The sequence below is a fragment of the Pteropus alecto genome, unplaced genomic scaffold (assembly GCF_000325575.1).
Source record: "Pteropus alecto unplaced genomic scaffold, ASM32557v1 scaffold333, whole genome shotgun sequence".
Classification (NCBI taxonomy): domain Eukaryota; kingdom Metazoa; phylum Chordata; class Mammalia; order Chiroptera; family Pteropodidae; genus Pteropus; species Pteropus alecto.
Window position 1 is genome coordinate 1642033 of NW_006433879.1, and position 10002 is coordinate 1652034.

The 10002-nt window shown below is 39.7% G+C and overlaps 1 pseudogene; it reads left to right on the forward strand.

Moving 5' to 3' along the window:
* The first annotated feature begins 7103 nt into the window (after nt 1–7103).
* LOC102881106 lies at nt 7104–7493 on the forward strand (annotated as a pseudogene).
* Nucleotides 7494–10002: the final 2509 nt, after the last annotated feature.

Here is a 10002-nt window from a genome sequence, read left to right on the forward strand (position 1 = left end):
GATGGAGAGATAAGGATAGGCCTGAAGGAACTCATACAGAAGTAGAGTTCTCCAGTCCCACACACTGTTCCCATGGCACCTGTGTAACTTCCTTCATGACATTTCAACTGTGGGCTGTGAATCCTTATGTTAATAGTGACCTTCAGAAATTTTGAGTTCCTTTTTAGCAAGGGCCATCTCTGTAACCCAATATCCAGTACAGAACTTTACCCATCTTTTGAGCTCTAAAAATATTCATTAAGTTAATGAATAAATTAATGAATGAGTACATAAATACATAAAGAAATAAACAGAGGTGGTTTAAGATCTAGAGATTATAATGCAAATTAATTATTACTGTTCATATTGTTATTATTGGCTAACCTCATCAGATTTTTATCTGGCTATTTTTTGCTTGAGCAAAAGATGCCTAATTGCCAGAAACTAAATGACTCAGCATCTGGCCAGCATTAGTGACAGACAAGCCTTTGGGATGGAGCCTGAGCTCCTTGGAATTACATGTAGTCAATAGTTCTGATTCTTCAGGGTTAGTTTATTGACTTGTCCTTGACTTGAGATGTAGCTAAACTAATTACTTGTCATTATTGTAGTTAAGATCCCAGTGACCATGGTTTTATGGGTCATGATGGCCATGATGATTGTGAATGTGTGTGTGTGTGTGTGTGTGTGTGTGTGTGTGTGTGTGCGTGCATGTATGTTTGCATTCTATCATAGAGATAGAGCAGCCAACAAATGGCCAAGTCATTCATGGTCACCTGTTCGCAGCTTCCCTGGACCTAATTAATCTCCCAGTGCCAGAAATCTATTGGACCTGAGCCCTCTGCAGAGGGGGCTGCGGTCAGCTCAGTGAAACAGGCAGAGTGGTACCCAGAAACTAGCACCAGGGAGTCGAGGCTTGGATAATGAAAAGAGGGAGAAAAGTAGAGAGCCTGGAATGTTCCTAGACTCTTGAGCAGAGTAACAAGTGTCAAGTGGGTGGTGATCCCTGGGAGAAGAACCAACCCCTAGATTTTTTAGTAAAAAGGAAATAACAAAGCCTATGACAAAGGAGGTCAAGACAGTGTCAATGTTTAAGATGGGCTATCAGGGAAATCTTCGTATGTAGAGGAGGGTCAGAGAGGGGGCATACTCACTGCAGTAGAGATGTTCAGTGCTTCCATCTGAGAACATTGAGGATCCTTCCAGATCAAAGCATTCAATCTGTCTACAACATAGTCTTTTAAAAAAGTCCTTTTATATAGCATATTAAGAGGAATATGTCATCAGCAATCGTACTAGGACAAAAATATCTATATTGTATGGCACATGGCATTATTCCAGTTCTCTGTATTTATTACTGTCACCAAATAAATTGAAAAATTAACAAATAGAAATATTTTAAATAACCAGGCATTGTCTTCCCTGCCCTTCCGTATCTCCTCATTCCAGTAGAAGCCATATCTCAGGTGTCTCTTGTGTTGTGAGGCTTAGAGGATTTCTGAGGACGGGGCAGGAACATTAATTGGGTTATCTGACAGAATGATCCTTTGCAAATAGCAGTTATGTGTAGTGCTTCCACTGCCATCACCATTCAGCACAGTTACTTGTTCTACATGGTCACACAGTTTTCATAAGGTATATGAAACCAAGTATCATTAAGTTATGCCAGTCCAGGGGATCTGTCCATGTGGGCCTCTAATCCTCACCTTGATAGACTGGGCATGAAGATGCATCCAACTGGAATCAAGATGTGTCCCTGGGCACATATTTAACCTCAAGCTGTTGAATCTCCTGAGTCTTGTTTCTTCATCTGTAAAATTAGATTGATGATGTAGCTGTTAAGAGTTCAAGGAGCTAACAGATGCAGATCCCTTAGCATGGTATCTTGTCACCTATAAGGGCACTTCATCAGACTGGCTGCTGTGCCAACACTTAGTGTTTTTAGACTGTCATCTTTGAATAGTATAGTAATATAAAGCATCATGTGCCTAAGTTAACTTTGTTTATGGGTAATGAATATTTTGAAGAAAATTAAAAAAAAACCAGCTATCAAATTTTCCTAGTTAGGAGGATCAGAGTCTAAAAACAGAAAGCAATTCTCGGAGAGAGAAAAACAAGTTAGAAAGGAAGAGGTGTGCTATGTATGAACAGATTGAGACATAGAACAATCTTTTCTAGGGTTTATGAGTGCAATTCAAAGACATGTATTAAATAACATTTCGGCGGTAGTGGAAGTTTTATTGCAAGACCAAATTCAAATGGGATTCAAATGGGATTCAAATGGGACTACAAGGGTATTAAGGAAGAGTGGATTGAATTTTATTATCAATAAATTAGAACAGTTTACTCCAGAAGGTTGAATAATGATGAAATTACTCTCTTTGCCCTTTAAAAAAATCACAAAATATGACTTGAGTTCAAATATATACTTCAAAACACATGAAAGTAAGAATATCTATGAACTGTGTGATAAGACGACATGAGAGGAATCCATAGTATTCCTTCCCCAATGACAGGGCACAGAGGACATCAACCTTTCCCTGGTAGTAACAGTGTTGTGATACCAGGGACAAGAGAATCACAACCAACTCATTAATGGACTTCTTGAAAGACAGAATTACTGTCTGCCTTCCAAGTGGAAAGCAGTGTGGGTGTATACAGTTTTTCACCTATGTGGTCTCATTTGATCTTAGTCCATTTCATTTTAAACCTACAAAAGAAAGTGAATGAGGCATCAGAGGCTTCAAGGAATTGGGTGGCTTGCCTAGGAGAGCAGAGAAAGTCACTAGTGGAAATGTCCCAGTACCCTTCTCAAGATGCCCTGGTCTGGTGGTTGTAGCACACTGACAGTGGACTTGAAATTTGAGCCGGCAAGTATGAACTATGTCACCTTAATTGGCATTAGTAAAAGCATAGCTGACAGAAGTCAGGATGGTCAAGATGACTTAAAGAAAGAGTGGATAGATGGAGAAGAAAAATAGAAGAGAGCGCCAAGAAATTAACACCCTCATTTTACAAAGTCCAGAGTCAAAGGGAGTCCATCGAAAGTAAATGAAACTACAAGTAAAAAAGGCAAGAGTGTTTTTTAAAGTTACAATACTACCTATAGAAATGTTAGAATAATAATGTAATTCTCAAACATTTTACAGAGCAGTGGAGGGAAGGGGTTGGTTGGAAGGGGACTAAATCCTCTTCATTTCCAGCAGAATGTCAATTGCTAGATGGATAAAGTATATTGATAGTGATTGATAGAGAAAAAGTCTGTTATTTAGAGTGATGGAGGTATTCCTCAGAACAACTACCAACAGAAAGAGTGAAAAATCTCTAGTATGGTTCTGGGTTATGAAGGCATCTGGGAAAAAACTCACTTTGTATTATAAGTCCTTAATATTTGATTTGTTAACTATGTATTACTTTAATTTAAAAAAAATGACATAGAACAAATGTGCTTTGTTTCCAGTATAGAGATATTTTCTGTCTTCTCATAAAGAACATTCTAAGGAGAAATCCTTACAGAAATTATAAATAATATGGCTGTCATTTCTGACTTCCAGGAATACAATTGCTCACACTTTTTTCTTTAGAATATAGGTTTTATTATTATTTAGGTAGTGAGGCCAACAGATCAGGAGATGGCAGCCATTTAAAAGATAGTTTGTTACACTTCTCAGAGGAGAAGGGCACACCTTGCAGGGCCACCTGGAGAAGCACCAGGGTGGGTCAGGAGGTGGAGTGTTGGGGGCAAACAAGCGCAAGAACCTTTCTCTTGGTTTCCATGGGAAAGAGATTGAAAGGCAGGGTAAACAGATTTAGGATTGGCTTGGCTGAATAATTCCAGCAGACTCTGGGGCATAGGGGCCATCCCTAGTTGTCTGGTATCTGGCCTTTGGGTGATTAGGACAGGTAGATTGTGGCCCAGAGTGTGAGCCATAATCTAGGTGGTTGGGGATTTGGGCTCTGGATTTTGCATTTTAATTGCATTGCACTGGTTTGCGTTTGATAGTCATGCTCAAGGCAAGTTGTTTACTATCTCTAATAATTGGCTTAGTCTGGGAGGGACAATATTTTCAGGGTTAGCAAGGTTCTAAGATGTCAAAGCATCAGGGTAAAGAAAATAAAAGACATGGTTAATACATCTTTTGAAATAGTCTCTTCTGTCAAAAACAAACAAATAAACAAACAAAAATCCAGTGTTCATTGCCTGCATTAATATAATAACATTTAAGAAAAATTACTGATTGCTAGATGTTTCTGCACTGGGTGGTGGCTCACAATAGCCATTAGCACATTACCAATTATTATTTGGTAATAAAATCTTCTGTTTATACATCTGCTATTTATCCAGCATTTCCTATCCTTGTCTTATCTGCCTCTGAACAGAAAATCACAGGGCCCATCCAGTGGGCAGTGCATCTTCAAGATGAATAATACTTTTGGCCCCTATTTCTTGCACAATAACTAGCATTTTGGTTTGAATTTAATCAGCTCAGAAAAAGAAAATATGCCAACACTTGTCTAGGAGAGTGTGAGACATCTCACAACCATATTAATAATTGATACTTCGATTATCTATCAACTCTTGTGCTTTTGATTAGCATTATCAAAGTCCCACTCCCAACCTTCCCAAGATCTATACAGAATATTTTTGGACCTCTAAGCAGTTGTTCTCATGAAGCTTCAGAGACCTATCTGATGGCTTACCTGTGCACTCTTGTGTTAATAATTGTTTCAATCAATTATTTAGCAATAAGGTAATTAGATAAAGCCTAGAAATAGGAAATAGAGAGTAAAGACTTCAAACTAGAAGAGGGAAGCAGAGTGACAGCCTTCGCTTTGGGGCTACCTAGCTCAACTAAGTTCATAACACAAATAGAAGAGTCCTCTGCTGCTAAAAAACAAAAACAAAAACAAAAAACCAAAAAACTCTGTGTATTTTGGATATTAGGTCTTTATCAGAGGTGTTGCTTGCAGATATATTCAGCCTTTCAGATGGTTGTCTCTTTTTCTTGTTGACGGTTTCTTTTGCTGAGCAGAAGCTTTTCAGTTTGATGTAGTCCCATTCATTTATTTTGCTTTTACTATCCCTGCCATTGAGGTCAAATTCATAAAATCCTCTTTAAGTTCAAGGTCCATGAGTGTGGTGATAGACAACAGTCTAGTTTCATGCTTTTGCAGGTGGCTTTGCAGTTTTCCCAGCACCATTTATTGAAGAGGCTTCCCTTTCTCCACAGTATGGTTTGGCTTTTTTGGTCAAAAATTATATTTGCCCATATAAACATGAGTTTGCTTCTGGACTCTTGATTCTGTTCCACTGGTCTGTGTGTTTGTTCTTCTGCCAATAACATGCCGTTTTGATAACTGTCGCTTTGTCGTATAATTTGAAGTCAAGTAAAGTGATGCTTCCAGCCTTGTTCTTTTTTCTCAGGATGGCTTTGGTGATTCAGGGTCTTTTGTGCTTCCATACAAATCTGATGATTTTTTGTTCCATTTCTTTAAAAAACGCCAATGAGATTTTGATGTGGATTGCATTAAATCTGTATAATGCTTTCGGTAATATGGTCATTTTAACTATGTTGATTCTTCAATCCAAGAACATGGAATATCTTTTCGTTTCTGTGTATCTTCTTTGATTTCTTTTAATAGTTTTCATTATACAGATCCTTCACATGTTTCATTAGATTTATTCCTAAGTATTTTATTCTTTTTTTGCAATTGCAAAAGGAATTATTTTTTTCCACTTCTTTTTCTGACACTTCATTATTAGAGTATAGGAACGCTATGGATTTTTGAACGTTGATTTAATCATGTCATCCGCAAGTAGTGACAGTTTGACTTCTTCATTATTTGGCTGCCTTTTGTATCTTTCTCTTGCCCAATTGCACTCACTAGGACCTCCAAGGTTATATTGAATAACAGTGGCGATATTGGACAGGCTTGTCTTGTTTCTGATCTGAGAGGAAAGGTTTTTAGTTTTTCACCATTAAGTATAACGTTTGCTGAGGGTTTGTCATAGATGTCCTTTATTATGGTAAGATACTTTCCTTCTATACCAATTTTGTTAAGTGTTTTGATCATAAATAAATGCTGTATCTTGTCAATATACAAAGAACTCATACAACTCAATAAAAAATAAACAAAAACAACAAAAAACAAACAATCCAATAAAAAAATGGGCAGAGAACATGAACAGACACTTCTCCCAAGAAGACATACAAATAGCCAACATAAAATATGAAAAGATGTTCATCATCACTAGCTATTAGGAAAATGCAAATCAAAGCCACAATGAGATACCATCTCACACTTGTTAGAATAACTGTTATCAACAGGACAAGTGATAACAGATGCTGGAGAGGATGCAGAGAAAAAGGAACCATGTCATACACTGCTGGTGGGACTGCGAATTGGTACAACCACTACAGAAAACAGTATAGAGATTCCTCAAAAAATGAATTGATCTAACGTATGATCCAGCAATACCTCTACTGGGTATTTACTCCAAAGACTTAAAAACCCATATTCAAAAATATATTTGTACATCGATGTTCATAGCAGCATTATTCACAGTGACCAGGACATGGAATCAACCAAAGTGTCCTACGATAGATGATTGGATAAAGAAGCTATGGTACATATATATAATGGAATATTACTCAGCCATAAAAAGAGACGAAATTCTGCCATGATGGACCTTGAGATAATCATGCTAAGCGAAATAAGCCAGACAGGAAAAGTTGAAAACCCCATGATATCACTTATATGTGGGCTATAAACGTAAAAGCTACAAATGAACAGGACAAACAGAGACTCATGGACATGGACAATAGACTAGTGGTTACCAGAGGGGAGGAGGGGAGGAGGTAGATGGAGTAAAAGGGGTCAAATATGTGGTGACAGAAAGAAATCTGACCATGGGAGGGAAACACAAAATGCAATATATATGCCTTATTGTTAATTTGTACACCTGAAATTTATTGGATTTTTTTAACCAATGTCACCAAAAAAATAAATAAATAAATTTAAAATAAGTTTTAAAAAAATCTCTTTCTCTGTGGCTGTGGAGTAGAGGTGGAGGCTTGGGTGTATTCAAGATTCGGCTCCATTCGTAACCCACCACCGTGGCCAAGGAAGGCATTGTTGCTAGAGATGTAATGGACATTACTACTGCTTTATAAGAGGTGCTGAAGACTGCCCTCATCCACGATGGCCTAGCACATGGAATTTGTGAAGCTGCCAAAGCCTTAGACAAGTGCCAGTCCCATGTGTGTGTGCTTGCATTCAACTGTGATGAGCCTATGTAGTCAAGTTGGTGGAGGCCTTTTGTGTTGAACACCAAATCAACCTAATTAAGGTTGATGACAACAAGAAACTAGGGGAATTGTAAAATTGACAGAGAGGGAAAACTCCGGAAAGTGGTTGGTTGCAGTTGTGTGGTAGTTAATGGCTATAGCAAAGAGTCTCAGGCCAAGGATGTCATTGAGGAGTACTTCAAATGTAAGAAATGAACAAATAAACTTGGCTTTCGTTTTTTTCAAAAAAAAAAAAATCTGAAAACTACTATCCCTCTTCATTTTTTCCCATTAAATAGTTGGCAGAAATCTTCCACATTGTTTACTTAATTGTTAAAATGTATAGTTTTACAGCTGGGTGATTGTTTACTTTTTGTTTCCTCTGAGAATCAAGTGTTACAAACAGGGATTGCTTTTTCTAATGGAAGTCGTGCAGGCGATTTGGATTTTGATGAATGTCCTCCAACCCCCAGTTTGTAGGCAACTCATTTTAGAAGCCCGCCCTGGCTCCCCTTTTATTGGCTGTCACCTCCTCTCTTCTGGTCCACTGTCTAGTTTCCGCAGCTCTGCCATAGGGAAGTTTAAGGTCAGGACATAAACAACCGTGCAACTTTGTCAAGTACAAATGGGCATGTAGATACGCTAACGCAGGGGCTGCTGGCTGCCTAGACAAAATGAAATAAAGTGATTTTGTAACAAGCGAAGTCTAACAAACTGTGGCCTCTTTTAATTGTAACAGTTTATTCACTGAAAATATCACATAGCCCAAAGAATCAGAGAACTTTAAAATAAATAATTCATAAGGTTTTATATTAAAGAGAGATAAAGAGAAGGTACTTGCTCCCTTGACCAAGTGAACTGGTGTGCCTAGGGAATTTCAGCTCTCTACCTCTCCAGTAGCCTCCTAGCTCCTGATAAAGCTGGCCTGGACTCACTTAGCTGAGTATGGACTATTCACTGATGATTCAAGGTGACATGGAGAAACCTTGCCCAGTAGCTCAGTCCAGAAATGAAAGCCTGGCATTGGACTGCACTCTCCCACAGGTTGAAACATCAACAGAAATACCACCACTGCTACCTAGCAGAGACATGTTGGGGAGGGTGGGCCTTGGGAAGGGGAAACATCACAAGGAAACACCCACATTTCTTAAGCTGACATATGCCCAAGCAAGATCCAGACGTCTCTGTAAAAAGCTGGCCACCTGATATGACAGAGAGCCCCAAGAGTTGGCCCTGGAAGGTTGAGTCAGGGGCTCAGTTCATTTCATCCCTTTTTCTCATGTGCGGAAGACACTTGCGATTGTTGAATTTGCTAAACCTGTGGGTACAAGACACTTGAGTCTAATAGAGCAATCCAGGTATAACTCAGCTGAGCTCACCCCCATGAAAACCTGCAGAGGAATTTTCAATTTATTGTGTGCAAAAGTGAAAAGTCCCTAAGGAAATCAGAGAGGTAGACATCAAAAAGATACTTTTTGCCTCCAGGGCTGATTGGCTTCTCTTCACCACTTAGCACTAGATGTGCAGAGAGCCCCAGAAGGGTTCATTTCTGAGCAGCCAATTCCCAGAGGTTCACTTGGTGAAGGGAGGGAAACCTCTTTCATCTCCACTGCCTGTGATGCTCATCATGAGACCAGAAGCATGTAGAGTGTGCATGGGGTCCAATCAAGAGGGGAAAGGCAGACCTGAAGAGAGTGACCCTTAGAAAGGTGTAAGGAACAATCCCTCAAACAGAGTAGAAATGTGAGAAGAGCAAAGACTCTAGTTTAGCCAGCTTTTCTGACATGTTAGACAGAGAAAGGGGGAAGAGTGGGTGGGCTGGAATCGAGTGGCCCCAATCCCTCTCAGCTCACTTCATCCACTGACCTCAGCTGCCTGCAGCCTGCAGAATTTACATTCATGCCAGAGGGAGACACCTGCGACTCCCCAGCTCAGGTGAACACATTTCTTTTCCCTGGGCCCTGCTTGCTTCATTAACTGCTCTCCAGAACCTGTGACCAGGTTCCAAAAAGCTGCTGTCACTCTGCATCCCACCACTTACCCTTAGAACACCAGCCAGTGGCCCAGGCAGTCTGCCTTCCATTCATCAGTAAGAACGCCCTCTGCTGTCAATGGCATCTTCTTTCTGGGCCAGCAAGGTGGCACCTTTCTCTAGACTCAACCCTGGGGAGGACACAAACCAGTCTCATGTTTCACTTCCTGCATAACTAACCTTGTGTTAGACATGGAAAGTTCAGCCTCTGCTGGGACACTTGCAGTGATAGGAGCTTATTAGCAATCCATTGGGAGCTTATTAGCAATGCCTTAGTTCTGTCCTCTCAAGACACCATAAGCTAGGTTAGTTCTGCTTTGCATGACAGCCCTTCAGGTATTTGAACCCAACCATCACCTAACCTCAGTTCTTCCTCTCTTTCTAACCCTTCCCAGGCCCTTCAGCCTTCGTGGTGCGATGTAATTCCACCATTTGCATCCCCTGTTTCTTGGCACAATCCATTTCTTAAATCCTATCTTGCATTGTGGCGCCTAGAACTGCACTTGACCTTGTAGTTAGCATCTGACCAGTGCACAAGATGAGGTGTCAATTCCTAGGGTCTGATGGCTGGACCTGGAGCACATAGGAGAAGGTCACAGTAGTTGATGTACTACAACCATCATACTTTTGTTACACTTTGAGTTTATGTTTCATTTTAATTCATTTTTATATATGCTGCTAATTAATCTTATCAGTGAATCC